Consider the following 19,289-nt stretch of genomic DNA (forward strand, 5'->3'; position numbering starts at 1 on the left):
CAGAACCAGGATACTGTGCCCAGCAAATGCAGTTCCACCAACACCCAGTAGATGGCGTAAATACAACCAGGTTCCAGGGAATGGCCTGCGTGTGGCACAGAATCAGAAGGAAGAGAAGAACCATTTATCATTAAAAGGAGAGTTTTGACGGAGAGGTGGGGCTGTCTCAAGTTTGAGACGGTCAGGGAAGCTGATACCTTAATCTCTCCCAAACGACATCGGAAAATGTCTGCCAACACGACTCTATTTAAATTTTGTTCAACTTTCTCAAAAGAAAAACAAGAAAAAAGAGAAAAGAAAAAGGAAAAGTGATTGTCCGAACAAAAGAAAAGAGGACAAAGACAGGGAGATATCCAAAGTGGGGCAAAGCCTGTGTTTTATGGGACCTTTTCACCAGGTGGTTCTTTCTTTGATGGTGAAACCCTATTTTTTTTTTCTTTGCTCACTTGGGTTGATTAAAAGTGACCCTCCCTCCTTTCCCCCCAAAATACAAAACATAAGAAACGAAACACCATGTTCACTGGGTTTTGCCACAGCATGGACTTTCCTTTTCAGAAAAGGAACTTCAGGCCCTACTGAACTGGCAACCCAATGTTGAGGGAGAGAGAGTCCCGCCCTTGGATTGCCCAATGCGCTGGGTTGTGGTAAGATCAAGGCTTGTCCAATTCCTGTCAACTCCAAGGATGTGGAAGAAATTTCGTGTGAGACAAGCGAGTCTGCGGAGATGTTTAAAACCCAGGACCCTGGTGCCTTCACTTAGACGAATCTAAGTTCTCATTCTACGTCACACTCCACACGTAGTGACAGAGAGCCGCACGGCCAGGTGAAAGCGCACACACATCCAGCGTGCACACACACTCTCCGTGGAAGCCTTCCTCATCCTGTCCTTCCCTCAGCACTGGAGTCCGGGACTTCCCAGAGGAACAGAACAGGACCAGTTGGAGTGGTAAGTGTCCAAGCAGAAAAGGGTGCAGAATGGCTTTTCACAACAGGCAGCTTGGTGGCTGGATGCCTCCTGTTCCCCTAACACGTGGCCAAGATCGTCTGGAGTTTTGGAACTGGAGGCTCACGGCAGGAGAGACCGGGCAGAACTTGAAGGTGAAAAGCCCAGGGTAGGATTTAGTCACAAGAGAGGTTAAAAGGTGTTGCCAGATATTCAGATCAGACTGTGAGTGTCAAGGGAAGGACAGGAGCATGACTTTGGTGCTGTCCATTTCTTTGAATTGGTTAGACTGAAAGAAGTAAGCACAGGATAAGGCGAGAAATCCCTATGAAACAAACGAGCTGGAAAATCCTGGCTGTGCTCCCGGCTGATCTGGGGCAACGTGGAAAGGCGGAACGCAATTCTCAGACCACCTCCCACCCCACCCCCCCCCCCACCCCCGTCTTAACGTCCTTTGTAGATGTTCCAGAGGACTCGGTGGTGGGGGCGGGGCGGGGGGAGGTCTTTCATTAGCATAGGGCTCAGTTATGGAAAGACTACATGATTTTGCTGTGGAGGGAAAGTCAGCCAATGTGAGACCTCCGATTTTCATAGCATAAAGTGAGTACATGACAATGGCATTGCTGCTCAGTGGCGAATAATGTGTTTATGAGGATGTGAGCATAAAACCCGGGACGTTTCCCCATCGCATTGGCTCACGGCTTTCCTTGTTTGCTTCTATTGCTGCAACTCTGTGAGAAAGTGACACGTTCCCTTTTCTTGGTGACTGATTCAACACCCTCTTGTCACATTCATCACACTTTTCTCATTTTTTTTTTTTTTTCTCCAGGACTCACAGTTCTGCTTCTGGCCTCTCCTGGGGTTTCAAGATAGTTATTTTTCTCATCCGTTCCTTTTTAGCTTTGTGTGAAGCAGCGGTAGAATCGATCACATGCCTTGTGGCGTCCCTTGGAAATCAACTTTCATGTTTTCCGATCACTGGGCTTTTGGTGGCACTCCTTGAATACCGATTGAGAGGTTCCCTTAGCTAAGTTACCAAAAACAAGTAAATTCAAGTGGAACATTTTATTTTTTATTTTTTATTTATTTTTTATTTATTTTTATTTTTTTTAATTTTTTTTTCAACGTTTATTTATTTTTGGGACAGAGAGAGACAGAGCATGAACGGGGGAGGGGCAGAGAGAGAGGGAGACACAGAATCGGAAACAGGCTCCAGGCTCTGAGCCATCAGCCCAGAGCCTGACGCGGGGCTCGAACTCACGGACCGCGAGATCGTGACCTGGCTGAAGTCGGACGCTTAACCGACTGCGCCACCCAGGCGCCCCTAAGTGGAACATTTTAAGTAAAATCTCCACGGAGTCCTGCTTGGTTTTTTTTCTTACTCTGCATAGATAGCAATGATATTTATTCTATTACCAATAATAGCATAAAAACAAAGGCATTTCACTTCTCCAGATCCTTTCTTCTTTAAGAAGACTGTCTATTAAATAGGTGGCAAGCAAATTCAACACTGCATGAGACCCTGCTAAATTACAATACCAAGTATGGTAGTTAAATAGAGGCACGGTCCGGGCACTAATCTGTGGCAAGTTATAATTTTGCACCTAGACCATTTTCCTAACTGGATGCCCCTGGAGCTCCAGGACAAAAGTTGAAAGTAGCAAAAACATTCTATTCCTTAGTTTTATTGTGAGAAATAAGGGGCAAGTATGTAAGCTTCTAACAGCCTAACGGATTAATAAAAGCTGAAGTGTTGATTTTGTACAATTACTGCTACTAAGCACTGTATACAGTGGTTCAACCGGGAGCTATTTTGCACCCCCAAGGGACATTGGCCAATGTCTGGAGATAGTTTCGGTTGTCGTAACGGGGGGGAAGGGACGCTGCTGTCTTCTAGTGCGTAGAGGCAAAAGATACCGCTAAACATCCTGGGATGCACAGGACAAAGGGACACTCCCCAACAACAAATAATGATTTAGCTCAAAATATCACAAGTGGAAACACTGAAAAACGCTACCATAATGAATGATTCCTCCAAGGAAACCAAAACTCATACTACATGACTGATTTACATGGATTCGACTTTTTAGCACCTTTATTGAGGTGTAATTCACATACCAAAAAAATGCACCTCTTTGGAGAGTGTAATTCAATGACTTCTAGTTTGTTCGGGCTTGTGCAATCACCACAATCAAGTTTACACTTTTCTCACCCTCCAAATGTCACATTTTAATCCACTTTAGTCATTTCGCCCCCACCGTCTCCGCCCCCCAAGCCCTCGACAGCCACAGATATGCCTGCTATCTGTATAGAATTGTCCTTACTGTGCGGCTTTCATATCCACGCAATTATACGACAGGTCACCTTTTGTGCCTGGTTTCTTTCAGCATCATGTTACCAAGGTTCATACATGTTGTAGCATGTATCAATACTTCATCCCTTTTTAGTGACAAATGGTGTGGTGTGTAAATAAACTATATCTCTTTATGCATTCATCAGTAGATGGCATTCAGCTATTTTGAATAGTGTTGCTTGAACATTCACGTACAAGTTTTCGTGGGAATGTATGTTTTCGTTCTCTTGGGCACAGACCCAGGAGTAGAATTACTCGATCATCTACTTCCAAGTTTCCCGTTTCGGGGAACAGCCAAACTGTTTTCCGAACTAGTGCAACCACTTTGCATCACTCCTAGTAATGTATGAGGTTCCAATTTCTCCCTTCCATGTCTTTTTCATTATAATTATCCTCGTGGGTGGCAGGTAGCATCTTATTGTGGTTTTCATTTGCATTTCCCTAATGACTAATGACAGCGAGCATCTTTTCAATGTGCTGGTTGACCAGCTGCTTATCTTTGAAGAAATGTCCATTCAGATCAATCAGGAATTTTTTTTTAAATTTTTATTATTAAGTTGTTAAAAAGACTTTATATAGACGCAAGTCCCTTATCAGGTATATGATTTGCAAATGTTTTCTCCCATTTTGTGGGTTGGCTTTTCACTCTGTTGCCAGTGTGGTTTACAACTTAAAAGTTTTCAATTTTGATTGGGCTCCAATTCATCTATTTTTTTTCCTTTTATTACTTGTGTTTTTAAAGTCATATTCGTGGCTTTGCCTAACCTTAGGTCGCAAAGGATTGCTTTCATGTTTCCTCTCAGGAGCTGTATAATTTTAGCTCCTACATTTAGCTCTATAGTCTATTGTGAGTTAATTTTTTTGTATAATGTAACGAAGGCATCCAACTTCGTTCTTCCGCAAGCGGGCATCCAGTTATGCCGGCCTCACTTATTGAGAAGACTTTTCTGTCCCCATTGAATTGCCTTGGCACCCTTGTTGAAATTAATTGATCACAAATGTGAAAGTTTATTTGGGGCCTCAATTCTATTTTATTGATCTGTCTGTCCTTATGCCAGTTCTACATGCTCTTGTTTATTGTAGTTTTGTGATAAGTTTGGAAATCAGGAAGCCTGAGCTTCTCAGCTTTATTCTTTTTCAATCTTGGTTTAGCTATTTGGATCCTTTGGACTTTCATAGAAACTGACAATTTCTGAGAAACAGCTAGCTGAGCTTTTCTTTTTCATGTTTATTTTTGAGAGAGAGAGAGAGAGCGCATGAGCAGGGGAGGGGCAGAGAGAGAGGGAGACACAGAATCGGAAGCAGGCTCCAGGCTCTGAGCTGTCAGCACAGACCCGGATGCGGGGCTCGAACCCACGGACCGCGAGATCATGACCTGAGCCCAAGTCGGACACTTAACTGACTGGGCCCCCAGGCACCCCCCCAACTGAGATTTTAATAGACATTGCATTGAATCTGTAGATCAGTTTGAAGAATATTGCCATTTTAACAATATTAAGTCTTTCAGTCCACAAACATGAAATGCTTTCTCGTTTATTTTGCTTTCCTTTCATTCCTTTCGACAACTTTTTGCAGTTTTCAGTGTACAGGTCTTACATTACTTTTCTCAAGTTTACTCCCAAACATTTTTGGGATATCGTTATAAATGGAATTGTTTTCTTAATGTCATTTTCAGATTGTTCATTGCTAACATATAGCAATCTAATTGATTTTTGTAAATTGGTCTCATATCCTGCAACCTTGCTGAACTTGTAATTTTTTAGTGGATTCATTAGGGTTTCCTATAAATAAGACAATGCCATACGCAAATAGAGATAATTTTCCTTCTTCCTTTATAATCTAGATGGATTTTCTTCCTTTTATTTCCCTAATTTCCCAGGCTAGACCTTCCAACATAGTGTTAAATACATGTATCAAGAATGGACATGTTTGGGGCGCCCGGGTGGCTCAGTCGGTTAAGCATCCGATTTCGACTCAGGTCATGATCTCACTGGCCGTGAGTTCAAGCCCCTCCTTGGGCTCTGTGCTGACAGCTCAGAGCCCGGAGCCTGCCTCGGATTCTGCGTCTCCCTCTCTCTCTGTCCATCCCCCACTCATGCTCTGATTCTCTCTCTCTCTCAAAAATAAACATTTAAAAACATTTTTAAAAAAGAGTGGACATGTTTGTATTGTTCCCCATCTTAGGGAAGAAGCATTCAATCTTTCGTCGTTAAGTATAATGTTGTCTAGATATTTTTGTCGATGTCCTTTACCAGGTTGAAGAGAGTTTATTTTCTTCCTAGTTTGTTGAATATATTTTTTATCATGAACGGGTGTTAGATTTTGTCAAATGCCTTTTCTGTTCTTTTAAAATGATGGGTGGTTTTGTCCTTATTCTATTGATATGGTGTATTACATTAATTGATTGTTGGATGTTAAACCAGCCTTACATTTGGGGGATATATTCAACTTGGTCATAGTGGATAATCCTTTTTATATATTCCTGGATTCAGTTTGTTAGTATTTAGCTGAGGGATTTTTGGGTCTATATTCAGAAAAGATATTGGTCTGCAGTTTGGAGAGTTTTCTTACAATATATTTGTTTGCTTTTCGTGTCTGTGTGATGTTGGCCTCATAGAATGACCTGAAAATTTTTCCTTCCTTTTCTATTCAAATGCTGTGTGAACAGTTTCTATTAATTTATGTTTAAATGTTTGGTCAAATGTAATCATTGAGTCATCTGGGCCTGGGTTTTTCTTTACAAGAAGTTTTTAAGTTAGTAATTTAATCTTTTTACTTATTACATGTCCTTTCCAGTTTTGTTTCTTCTTGAGTCTGTTGTAGTAGTTCCTGTCCTTCTTTTAATTTTTTTTTTAAATTTTTATTTGACAGAGAGAGCGAGAGAGAGCATGGAGAGGGGCAAAGGGAAAGAGAGAGAGAGAGACAATCTTAAGCAGACTCCATGCCCGGTACAGAGCCCTGTGTGGGGATTGATCCAATCACCCTGGGATCATGACCTGAGCTGAAATCAAGTCGGATGCTCAACTGACTGAGCCACCGAGGCACCCTCGCGATAGTTTGTGTCTTTCTAAGAACTTGTCCATGTAACGTGTGTCCGTGGCACAGGGCTGTTCATACTATTCCCTTATTATTCTTTTTTTTTATTTCTATAGATTAGCAGTGATGACTGCTCTGGTCTTTTATTAATGATTTTAATAACTTGAGTTTCCGATTTTTTTCTTGGTCTAGCCAAAGCTTTGTCAATTTCGTTGATCTTTTCAAGCAATAAACTTTTGATTTAATTAATTTCTTCCATGGTCTTTCTGATCTCTGTTTTCATTAATTTCTGCTGAAGTTTTTAATATTTACTCCCTACGATTACTTTAGCTTTAGTTTTCTCTTATTTTTCCAGTGTTTTAAGGTGGAAGTTTGGGTTACTGATTTGAGATCATTTTTCCTTTTTAATGTAGGTGTTTATGGATGTGCTTTTCCTTAGAACCATTGCTTTACTTGTATCCTATATGTTTTGATATGTTGTGTTTAGTTGTTATTCATCTCAGAGTATTGCCTAATTTCCTTTGTGATGTATTCTTTGGTTATTTAGGAATGTACTGTGTATTTCCCCATATTTGCTAATTTCCCAAACTACTTTTTATTATAGATGTCTAATCTCACTCCATTATAGTTCAGAGAATATACTTTACATGATTTCAAACCTTTGAAGTTTACTAAGCCTAGCATATGGTCTATCTGGAGAAACGTTCCATGTACACTTGAGAAAAATATCTGTTCTATTGTTGAGTAGAGAGGCTTATAAATGTTTGTTTGTTCTTGTTTGTTTGTAGTGTTTTTCAAGTCTTATATCCTTTTAACCTACTTCCTAATTGTTCTATACATTACGGAAAGTGGGATATGGAAGTCTTCAGCTGTTATTGTTGAATTGTCTATTTCTTCTTTGATTCTGTCAGTTTTTTGCTTCATCTGTTTTGGGCCACTGTTTTTAGTTGCATATATGTTTTCAACTATATTTTTCTGATCAGTTGATGCTTTTCATCATTATAAAATATCCTGTTTATCTCTAGTACAATTTTTTTTTTGGGGGGGGGGTCTTAAAATCTACCTTGCCTGATATTAGTAGTTTCTTTTCTGGTTGCTGTTAGGATGGGATATCTTTTTCCAGCCTTCTGATTTTCAACCTGTTTGTTTTGCCTTGTTTTGTTTTGTTTTTAGAGAAAGAGAGAGAGGGAGAGAAAGCATGCATGCATGCACGTGCGTGAGCTGGGGAGGAGCAGAGGGAGAGGGAGAATATTAAGCAGGCTCCACACCCAGTGCCTGACAGGGGGCTCAATCTCACAACCATAAGAACATGACCTGAGCCAAAATCAAGAGTCGGACGCTTAACTGACTGAACCACCCAGGCGCCCCATCAACCTATTTGTATCATTGAATCTAAAGTTTGCATCCTGTCGACAGCGTAGAGCTGAATCATGTTTTCTTCTCCGATCTAACGGTTTCTGCCTTTTGATTAGACTGTTTAATCCTTTCACATTTATTATTGTTATTGGTATGGTTGGATGTGTAGCTTCCATTGGACTTTTTGCTTTCTACATATCTCATGTCACATTTCGTTCCTCTATTTCTCTTCACTACTTTCCTTTGCATTAAATGCATATTTTTAGCGTAAGACTTTAATTTCTCCAGTGACTTTTTTCCTTTGTTTTTGAGTAATTTTCTTAGGCTTAGAGTAAGTTATTGTCTAGGGTTTATGGTACATGCCTTAACTTATTGAAATCGACTTTAGACATGCTAACTTAATACCAGTGAGATATAGTAACTTTTCTCTTACAAAGCTCCAACCTCTTCCCTTGTTTTGTAATATTATTGTTATACATATTATTTTCTGTATGTTATAAGCCCAACAGTAAATTGCTGCAATTTTGACTTTATATAATTTCATCTGTTTTAAGGAAGCTAAGATCAGAAAGGACAGAGACTATATGTCTCAAGGCTTTGTTGTGATCGATTTTTTTTGTATGTTTCATTTCTTGTTCGCTACATTTGTTCCTGTAGATTCCAGTTACCATCTGGGTAACCATAGCTTTGTTCCTTTCCACCTCCTTTATGCTATCATGGTCATATATATTACATTCACATACGTTATAAGCCCTGAACCATATTTTGACTAAAAGTTCTACACAACATGGTGTGAAGTGATTAGTTATTGTAGTCCTGGGTTTCATGTAGACCAAAGAGAAATACGCAAATGAAACGACTTATTTTCAGCAAGATATAACAATGGCAAGCTTAAGGGACATCCTGACTTTGTGATCTCTTTGACAGACTGACTAAGGCTGGGTCTAAAGATCTCTAATTCATGAAAGAGTACTTCACAACTGGGAACTTGTTTTGAACTGGCCAGTGATGCTCTGAAACCCTCACAGCTGCTTCAATGTCTGATTTTCCTGTGGTTATACAGACCCAGCTTGAGTGGTGTCATATTATTATAGAGTTCCCTCTTGCCTATATAAACATTTCAATACATACGAGTTTATGCACAAGGACATCTGCTCTTTTGGAAAGCTGAGTAGTGAGGGACTTGTTTTTGCGATGTTCCATATTTCTGAATTTTAAAATTTGTTCAGCATCCCAAGTCTGACAAGTTCAAGAATGAAATGAAAGGCCAGGCTGGCAACAGAGGTGTTTTCTGACTCATGAATAAGCCATCCAGGTAGAGGCAATACCTGTCGGGCAGGTTGGGTGTGTTACTAGATCACTTTCTCCATGCTTCAGCGGAGGGTGATGTCCAGGCACCCACATAAAGTAGTTTCCTGCTAAAATCAAGAAATGCTGGGAGTTCAGCTGAGAACTTCGCTTTCCCAAAAAATCAATATGGTCAGTGAACGGTTTCAGTAGACTTAACAGGTTTTTGGACACGGAGACTCTAGTTTGGGTCTTGTCTGTCTTTCTTTCTTTCTTTCTTTCTTTCTTTCTTTCTTTCCTTCTTTCTCTTTCTCTTTCTTTCTTTCTTTCTCTTTCTTTCTTTCTATCTTTCTTTCTCTTTCTTTCTTTCTTTGAATGTTTATTTATTTTTGAAAGAGAGAGAGAGAGTGTGTGTGCGAGCAGGGGAAGGGCAGAGAGAGAGGGAGACACAGAATCCGAAGCAGACTCCGGATTCTGAGTTGTCAGCACAGAGCCTGACGTGGGGCTCAAACTCCAGAGCCGTGAGACCATGACCTGAGCTGAAACTGGACACTTAACCAACTGAGCCACCCAGGTGCCCCTGGAGCTTTTCTTGAAGTAGTTTAAGAAGTTTCCTCCCTTTTCCTTTTGCCTTTGCTTGTTAGAAAATCTGTCACCAAACTGCTTCAGGTTTTGACTAAACTCTCTCTTCTTTTGCCCAAAGAGATGAGCTGGAATTCGAGCATATTTGTTACTCCTTGAAAAGAAGGTGTAGACGCCTCCCACTACAACCCCACGCAGGGCTGTGATGGGAGCCCCGTGAGGGGGATTTGTCCTCCTTCTTCTCTCCGACTGTGTGCTCACTCAACAGCATGAATGTTTAGCATTTTGTCTTTGACGTATGGACTATTAAAAATACGAAGATACTGAGTACTTACAACTCCTCTAAAAAACCGCTTCAAGTCAGCGTCTGTTGGTCTGTGAAGCCCTCTGGAAGTTGTCTGTTAACTTCTACCGACAACAAAGAGAAATGGGGAGGTAAAATGCTTGGATCTCTGATGAGCTCCAGTCAGAGATGATTTCTCTAGAATAAGTATGTAGTTTTTCTAAACATAGGCCATTTAGACTATGCTAACATTTCTATTCTGCAATTGTGTTGTTACTTCCTTTTGCTTTCCTTTGTGCGCATTCATTTCTTCAAAAAGTAAATAACTGTGGGAGCACCTGGGTGGCTCAGTTGTTTAAGCATCCTTCGTCGCTCAGGTCATGATCTCACGGTTCGTGGGTTCGAGCCCCGCGTCGGGCTCTGTGCTGACAGCTCAGGGCCTGGAGCCTGTTTTGGATTCTGGGTCTCCCTCTCTCTCTGCCTCTCCCCTGCTCATGCTCTGTGTCTCTCTCCTCTCTCTCTCTCTCTTTCTTAAAAATAAACATTAAAAAAAATTTTTAATAAAAAATAAAACAAATACCATGTCGTTTCATCAAAGCGCTTGTATGGAAAGGCCACACCATCAGGGGGCCTGCTTCCGGCTCTCCCCACTTTCTACATTATCTTCCAGGTCAGGATGGGACCTCCTGTTCAGCTTACTGAGGGCAGTGATGGGGGTTTTAGCTTTGGTCAGTTGCCTGTACCTGGCTAACACGATTTCCTTCATCATCGCTTGCACTGGCTTCTAGTGTCGATTTATGCAAATAAAATTCTAATTATATTTGAAGAAGCCCATTGTCATTCCCTTCATGACTTCTTAGCATCCTTGCGCTCACTCCTCCACCAGGTGTTAAGGGAAGGAAGCCTATATTCTCTTCTCTCTGCACATCTAGCACGTTACCAATGGAAGAATCGTGCTCAGTTAACAGTCCCCTTTCTTCCTGACACATGGGTTCTCTCAGGCACCTTCGCAGTATGACTTAGATATATGCGTGGCTCCCCACCCAAGACGCTTGGTTCTGAACCTCTCTCCAAATTCTACTGGGGACCAATCTCCAGACCATTTTCCAGCTGTGAAAGCAGGCTCTGTCTGGGAACTTACGTAGGATCGCTTCTCCCCAAAGGAGTCTGGCCCAGAAAATATCCAGGGACTTCTCTTAGTTGCAGGGACACTGCACTGAGAGTGACTTAGTCCTAGGCGTGTCTCAAGTACTTTGATGTTCACCTGTTCACATCCCGGCACTAAATTCTACTTATGAGGTCAAGACACAACTCAGTCACAGTTCTGTACTTGGAGCTGTCTTGAGCTAGAAGCAGCGGAATAAATTCGGCTTGTTTTTCAAGCCTCGAGAGACCCAGAAGCAGGTGGTGTAGGGATTGGGGGTGGGGGTAACTCACAACGTCACAGGGACCCAGGTTCCCTCTTTCTTTCTACTCAGTACAGGTTTGAGTCTCCACACCGCAAGGGGGCCGGCTGTTATGCCACCAGCAGGAATAGGGAAAAGGTGAAGGGTGACATTGACACGGCCGGTTAAGTAAACTCTTGTGAAGATGTCTTCCAGAGGCGGGGGCCCCCTTGCCCAAAATTGAGTTTAGGTGCTGATGCTGATAATACCATAACTGCATCCATCCAGAAGGTATGGAAAGGTTTGCTACCGATATAGTGAGGCTTTATGGGGTGAGCAGGGCGGATCATCCCAAGATGATCCCCAAATATCTTAAGACAGCAGAGAAAGGAGCCTGCCTTGTACGTTACCGAGAGAAGGAGAGGAGGCCAGGGGGAGAGTTGCTACATGTGGGTCGGAGCTTGTGGGGTCGAAACTTTCCACCACCGGCAAGGGAAGGAGCACCCAGGCTTGGTTCTCAGCTTCCTAGATGTGGGGAAAAAGAGGGAGGGAGGTGGGGCTTACAAGCAGTCAGAGGTCAGAAATGGAGTCAGACTCCATCACACCGTCTTGTAGTCTCCTGCTTATCTCTCGTAAGCGGCTGAGAAGTGTAGGGTTTAACCGCCACCGAGGAGGCCTGACTGTTCGTGCAGAGAGAGTTCGTCCTGGTGAGTTAGGCAAGTCCCAGCCTCTTCCTTCGTACTGTCCTCACTCAGCAACTATTGCAATAGTTCCTCCCGGTGTTCCTCATTTGGACGTGAAAAGTGATCTTGGCTGTCCATCAAGATCAGTGGCGTTCAGGCGCTCTGCTCATTTTGGGCAGGTGACCGGGTCCAGCGAACTGTAGCAATGTGAGCTTTCCCAGGGCTCAGAGGATCAACAAGGCGACTCCGAGAAGGGGCTAGCAGCCACCCTTTGGGCCAGAGCAGGACCCACAGTGTGTGCTCGATATAAACACAAGCGTGCGAATGCAGGCGTCTTAAAGCTCGATCACGGCGACACCTCTTGTTGTTAATTGCAAAGACAAAACGAACGCACATTATTTAAAAATCAGCCTAATTCTGACTTCCAGGTCGAAGGCTGTAATTCTTTAAACCTGAGGGAGAAGTCCTCTGAAAGATTATTCATAAAAGGAAGAAATTTTTCCCAGTGGAAGGACAAGAGGACAAAAATAGAATAATTAGATAAAAGTATTTTTCAATACTGTATTGTCCAGGGTTTGGCATGGAAAAACAAGAGTGTAGAAGAACGTTTCTCCCTTGGGCTCTCTAAATCTCTTTACCTGTCCTTCCCTTACAAAGCATTTTTGGACTCAGAGCTCACTCCCTGGTTAAAGACAGCCCTGCAATTGGAAGACAGGTCCCTTGGGAAGGTCTGTAAGTTCAAATCCTACCAGTAGGTTGGCAGCCGTGACAATGGACATCTAGGGTGTTTCTGGATGGAGGTGAACTTGCAGAAATAAGCCATTTCCCACTGAACCATAGAAGCTATGGTGCCTGGCTTGCTGATACAGGAGGAAGAGAAGGTCTATCCACATGGCATGGATGGATGGAGAAGGATTCAGAACTCGTTTATATTTACTTTTTTTTTTTTTTTGCGCATTTTCAATACTTCAAGGAGCCAGATGTTCCTGGAGGCATGTTCACACTTGCCGCTAAGAATTCAACCAGAAATCTCTTTGATGTCACATTTACGTTACAACTTTGATATTTGTAACCAATCCTCAGTTCCCACGAGATTGCTATCTGAACGGCCCAAGGTCACAGAGCCAAGCCAGAAAATACACCAAATTTAATAGCCACCTAGGGCCTTTATCCTGCTTCCCCAGAGAACCCATGGGCAACTCACAGGACTCCCTTGGCAGGGAATCTGAACACAGGAGTTCTGAAAAACCTCTTCTGGGTCCTGATTCATTTTAAAATGCCCCCCGCCCCCCCCCAACCGGCCCCGCCTTTCTTCTTTTGAAGAGCTTCAAACAAAAATAATTTCCACTGTAGCTGGAAAAGTAGAAAAGGTACTTAACTCCAGCCACATTTTTGGTACCCTATAAAAGCTAAATAAAAAATAACAGTTCAACAATGGACGAGGTACTGCATAGATGTGCAAGATCTTGGCAGGCTCATGAGCAAACCAACGATAGGGGGAAAAAAAAAAACCCATCAGCTCCTCCAACCTTATCTCAAAATACAAATCAGAGTCACGAGGGAAAGACCAGCACCTCCGCCCAGGGCACAGGAGCATCCCCGGCTTCTCACCTCACCTTGAAATGGGAACAGCAAACATCCTGCGCATCTGCTTTGCTGTGATGGCCCGACAGCAGAAAAAGGACATTTTTGCCACGACTGTATCATTTCATGCAGGAGTTTGGCTCCCGTCTCCTGACCTTGTCAGCAAAATTGACACTGAAGCGTTAGAACAAGAGTCTCGGTTTACGTATGCTTTCCTATGAGGTGCAAATTTGCACATACAGGCACCGATTTAACTGCCACCCCCTTGCAGGGCTTCGAGTTCTGGGGTCCATTCCCTAGTCTTTCTGCTCGTTATGAACAACTAGATACAGCCCTCGGGTTTACTAGTCATTTCTACCTCCCCTCACCCTTGTAGCTCCAGGGACCCCTGTAGTAAAACACACGTTATCGCAGTGATGCCTGTTTCCCGCCCTCTTTTTTGACGACCATCAAGAAATGTAGACTCCCACCACGGCACTGCAGATGGTCAACCTCTTGTGGCCTCTAGACTTTCCAAAGTCGGCAACAAGTTAAAACGATGGGGAGTTCTCAAAGGTCATCGGGACGAGACGGTCTTCAGAGAGCCCGATGGCTGGATCGGAGGCACTCTGTCCAGTTTTCCCGATTGAAAACGGTTAAAAAGTTGCTAGGAAGTTCTGAAAAATCAACCGCGGTTATGATAACAAGTTAAGCATTAGCAAGGAAGTTTTTCTTGAGTGTGAGTCTTGATGCGTGGTCTGGGCTTTGCCAGTAATCTTACACCGGTTGTCTGTTTTCCTTTCAGAGGTGGGTGGGAAGTCGTTCCCCCAATGCATCTGGGTTGTTGAATATCCATTATGTTACAGGGGCCTATTCCTTCTTCCAAAACAATGCTAATTTTTATGGAGTCTAAGTGAAAACAGGAACATTTGCTTTCTTAGGGGTAAAGTTCTTGGAATATGACAAGGAGTGAGTACATTTCTTGACAAATAACACTTAACCAGACATTGCTTTCACAACTGACTTCTCTTAAAAGAAAAAAAAAAGATTTATTTTTTTTAATGTTTATTTATTTTTAGAGAAAGAGAGGAGAAAGAGAGAGAGAGAGAGAGAGAGAGACATAGAATCCAAAGCAGGCTTTAGGCTCCAAGCTGTCTGCCCAGAGCCCAACTCGGGGCTCGAACTCACAAACCGTGAGATCATGACCTGAGCTGAAGTCAGACGCCCAACTGACTGAGCCACCCAGGCGCCCCTCCTGGGGCTTAGTTTCTAGAAAGGCCCACCTCCCATGAAAGGCTTCTGTGGTCAACAGGTGGTACCAGCCATCAGTGTATTACTCACAATAAAAGTGGCACGTGGGCATTATTATTGCTGTTGAATCGAATAAACACACCCCCAAATTGCTAATTTGTTCAAATCATTGAAAGATTCTCTGTGATTTACTGGATTCGATGAGGATGCAAATATAATAATAATAATAAAAAAAAAAAGCCGGGAGAGACAGCATCATGGAACATATTGTACCTTATTGTAAAATAAAAATAGCCTTGGACAGCCCGTGGAATGTGTTCTGACAGCCTAATCAGTTCTTTACTGTGGTTTTCCTGCTGGTCGGGGAGCCCTGCGTCAGAGACTGGATGCCAAGTGACTGGTTTGCGTTTTGGTGAGACATGTTTTTCTTGCTGAGAATTTTCAGGTCTGCAGTTTCCCTAAGTGCAAGGCAGCTAGGTCACCTTCCTGTGCGCTGGGGCACTGCCCTTCGTGCCGGGTGTCTCATCGAAGGCTGGGGTACGGGAGCTCAGGTCACCGGTGGACCCCAGGAACCTACAGCCTCTGTGGCGAGGCCGGCCGGTCACCTCCCTGTCCCTGGCAAACGGCAAGGATGGGGGTGACCCACCGGCATTTCCAACGTGTACAAAGGCACTCGCTCTCCAGATCCAGACTCTGTGCTACAAACAGCAAATTCATGACAATGTGTGCCTTTGAGGCAACTACCTAAGTCAATCTGGGCAAAGCGATATGAGATTTTCACCCTCCATGGATTATCCTAGGGTTTTTTTAGCCTAAACTTTTCAAGAATGACTTGCTCTTTCTTTCTTTCTTTCTTTTTTAATTAAAAAAATGTTATTTCTTTATGAGAGAGAGAGAGAGAGAGAGAGAAAACAAGTGGGGGAGGGGCAGAGAGAGAGGGGAGACCCAGAATCCCAAGCAGGCTCCAGGCTCCGAGCTGTCAGCGCAGAGCCTGACGCGGGGCTCGAACTCACGGACCGCGAGATCATGACCTGAGCTGAAGTCGGACACTTAATTGACTGAGCCCCCCAGGCGCCCCAAAACCGCATTCTTCTGTCCAGGGAGGGATTATCCTCAACAGATGCAAGAGTACCGGCCGTCGTGGCTGCCTCCCTCCCCGGGCTCTGGGCACCTCTACCCGACGCTGTGCTCCCAGGTCATCTTGTTTTGTTCAGTCAAGACCCAAATGGTGCATTTTTCATGCTCTTTCTTGGTTCTTTACCCAAACAGAAAACATAGGGAGCCGGGCCTACTGTGGTTATGAGCTTCCCGGATCGACCCAAAGTTGCTTCTAGATACATGCCGTTCCCTCTGCTGCTTCTCTGCTGCTTATTTCTGCCCCACCGACAGTGCTCTGGGGATGCCCGAGCACCAGGGTTTCACGCGGGTCTCCACACAGAAAAGATCCCTGCCCTGCAAACACACACACGCACACACACATACACGAACATGCGCCCTTTGAGCCAAACCGAACAAACACCCAGGACAAGGAGTTTAAAAACGGAGGCCCACGCAATATGTGTTATCGATGTCCAAGGAGCTTTGGTTCAAATTCTTACCATGCCCGCAAGCTCTGCAAGGTTTCCTCCCCAGCCTGCCCCACGCCTCACCTACCGCACTGGCACCCTTGTTCCCCTGCACACCCCCAAAGCCTCCCTTCTCCGGCCTCCCCTCTAGGACTCGACCTGCTTGGCCGATTCCTCCCATCTCAGCGCCAGACGAGCCTCTTCAGCGGCACATGCCCGGCCTCCCGGCCACCTCACTGACCCCCATGACCCCCATGACCCCCGTCATGACTCCCATGACCCCCATGACCCCCATGACTGCCCTCCTTGTCTTCTTTACCTCCCGACGAATGAGGCTTTTGTACGTTTACTTAGAAGCTGATGGTGAAGAGGAGAGAAAGTGGGACTGCGCGGAGGGTCTGCTCTGTTTACCGCTGTCTTCCTAGCTGGTAGGAAGTCGCCTGACCCATCGCACTTGGTTCAACTTGGTGAATGTCAAATAAACAAAGTTGTCAAGCCAAATGGTGCAGTGTACAAGGAGGAAACAAATGCTGGAGTTTCGACTCCCTGCCTCTCCACCCGGCGCTGTGACCTCAGCACGGTCTAGAAAGAAAGAAGGACCCAAGCCTGAGAGTCACCGAGCAAGTCTTTATTTAAGTAACAAATGGCCAACAATCGAAATGTGGTTAAAAGGTGGGACATAGCTTACGTCTAATTCCTAAGCACTGAACGCCTCTCGCCCTTGTCTGCGCCATCAGTGAGACTTGGGCTAGATTTTTCGCAAGTTAAGATTTTGAATGGGTTTTCAAGCCACAACGTTCGGGGAGTATTTATCTTCTTTCTGACTTTTTCTACTGGGCTGTAATCTTCTGAAGGGCAGGGTTATAAAGTGAGCATCTCTTCATTCTCTTATATTCCCAGGACAAACCTTGCGCCTGGAGCTCGATAATTCCTTATTGGAAAGAACCCCTTTATTTCTGGAGATTTCCTGTACTTCTTGTGACCAGGAAGTCTGTTTCGAATGATACACTTCATACTGTTTTATCTGCCGAATCGAGGATCGGCGATTTCTTTTTTCCTCAAAAAGACCAGACAGTAAACATTACGCATTTTGCGAGCCATACTTCCTCGTCACAATTCTGTCACACCACCGTTTTAGCATGAAAGTAGCCATAAACAATCTCGTACACAAATGGGCATGGCTGCATTGCAATAAATCTTTATTTATAAAAACAGGTTGTGGGCCGCATTTGACCTTTGGGCTATAGTTTGCTTTCTCCTGTGCTAGACTATTCTTACCGTAAAATAACCATTCCTAAAGTGAAATGTTGGACGTAAACTATGTGAGATCATTTTCATTTGCATTTCTAGTGTTATTCATTTGTTACTTGAATAAAGACTTGCTCAGTGACTCCCAAGCTTGAGTCCTTCTTTATTCCCTTTTCAGAAGGTATGAAACTTGACCCACTTAAGAAACGTACCGAGGCACTGCCTTCTTTTTTTCTCTTCCTTTTTCTTTTAAATAATACCTCATTTTTGTGACTATCCTGTTGACACAAACTGAACCTGAGACAAAGCTCCTAGCGCTGGCTCACTAAGCTCTTTGTGGTCAAACTGGTTTCTCACCCACCAGACTCCGGGTGAGAGAAAGAGAGGACTGTACCAGATTAGATGTGTTTTGAGGAGGGATCAATATGTAATATACACCAGACTGTACCTCCTTCATTGTCCCTGGGTCTAACAACAGCTAATTCCCATATACAAATTGTACACAAGGGAGGACAAAGGGATGGGCTTTGGTCCCTTAGTTGTGACCCTAAAAATGCCAGGAGAGCAGAGATGCGTTGACATTCCAGGCTTGGTACAGAAACCCAAATGGAACCGAGCCCTAGGAATTGACCGTGGGCCACTGCCTTTCCTCGTCTGGTGGTTACCAAAACCCCTCTGCATAGCTGTGCCTTCCACTTTGCCTCTGTCTGATCTGGAACAGATTGGAGATCGTCTGTAGAACTTTTGACTCCCCAGGCCCCCGGGTCTCCAAGTGCCCCCTCTAAAGAGATCTAAGCCCAGCCAAAAAAAAATCTTTATCTCTGGTTCCACCTCAACCCAGAGTTCAAAATGACCTAGGGAAGTGGGAGAGAGGGAACTTTTTCTTTTGACTCCTGGAAAAGCTGTGTCTTATCCCAGGCCCTGGGGACAATGGCACTGGTGGCTAATGAGACAGTGGGGATTTGTCTTGCAACCTTTAAGGTATTTAGTATGCAGAACTAATGGGAACCAGTAGGTACTCCAGACTGAGAACAGCCTCTTTTCTTCTTAAGAAGAGGTTGTCGAAGTCACCAGAGGGCTGGACTGGAAACAGAGCAAAGGGCCAACCAGGGGCCGTGGACACAACCAAAGGCAGATGACCGCATGGACACGGTGGGTCCAAGATGCTCTTTTCAGGATGGGGAAAGGTACAGGCAGCCCTCTCTGTGGCCACGGAAGGGATTCTCAGCCTTGGTTTCAAACCCATCATCTCAGGATGGGAAACACAATATTGACGTCCAGGCCTCACCCCAGACTAACTAAATCACAATCCCTTGGCTGTTTACAAAGTTGCTCTGGGTGATTCTAATGTGTAGTTGGGGTTGGGGAACAGCATTCCACTTCATTACTGTCACAGTGCTGAAAACACTATCGGAAGGAAGTTACTAAAGGTTACCAGTCTCCCCACCGGTCCCTCCCTTGAGATCCTCCTCATCTGAAACTAGGCTGTGAGGTCACCTTGTAAATGATTCCACTTATATATTCTTTTCCAAAGATGAAGGAGGGGGCATCTGGGTAGCTCAAGTTGGTTAAGAACCTGACTCTTGATTTCAGCTCAGGTCATGATCTCACCGTTCATGAGTTTGAACCCCATGTCAGTTTCTGCACTGATAGCGTAAAGCCTGTTTGGGATTCTCTCTCTCTCCCCCCCCCCCCCCCTCTCTCACAAAGTAAATAAATAAACTTAAAAAATCAGTAAATAGGGGCACCTGGGT

The 19,289-nt window shown here is 44.0% G+C and overlaps 1 protein-coding gene across 2 annotated transcripts in view; it reads left to right on the forward strand.

Moving 5' to 3' along the window:
- The first annotated feature begins 659 nt into the window (after positions 1-659).
- KCNJ15 (potassium inwardly rectifying channel subfamily J member 15) overlaps positions 660-19,289 on the forward strand; it is a 78,763-nt gene continuing 60,133 nt past the window's right edge. For both annotated transcript variants that reach the window (XM_086675978.1, XM_086675981.1), the window contains exon 1: positions 660-946. The gene's annotated coding sequence lies outside the window, so the exon portion shown is untranslated. The remainder of the gene's footprint in view (positions 947-19,289) is intronic.

Source organism: Puma concolor, chromosome C2 (genome assembly GCF_028749965.1).
Source record: "Puma concolor isolate L17-30 chromosome C2, mPumCon1.1.hap2, whole genome shotgun sequence".
NCBI classification, from domain to species: domain Eukaryota; kingdom Metazoa; phylum Chordata; class Mammalia; order Carnivora; family Felidae; genus Puma; species Puma concolor.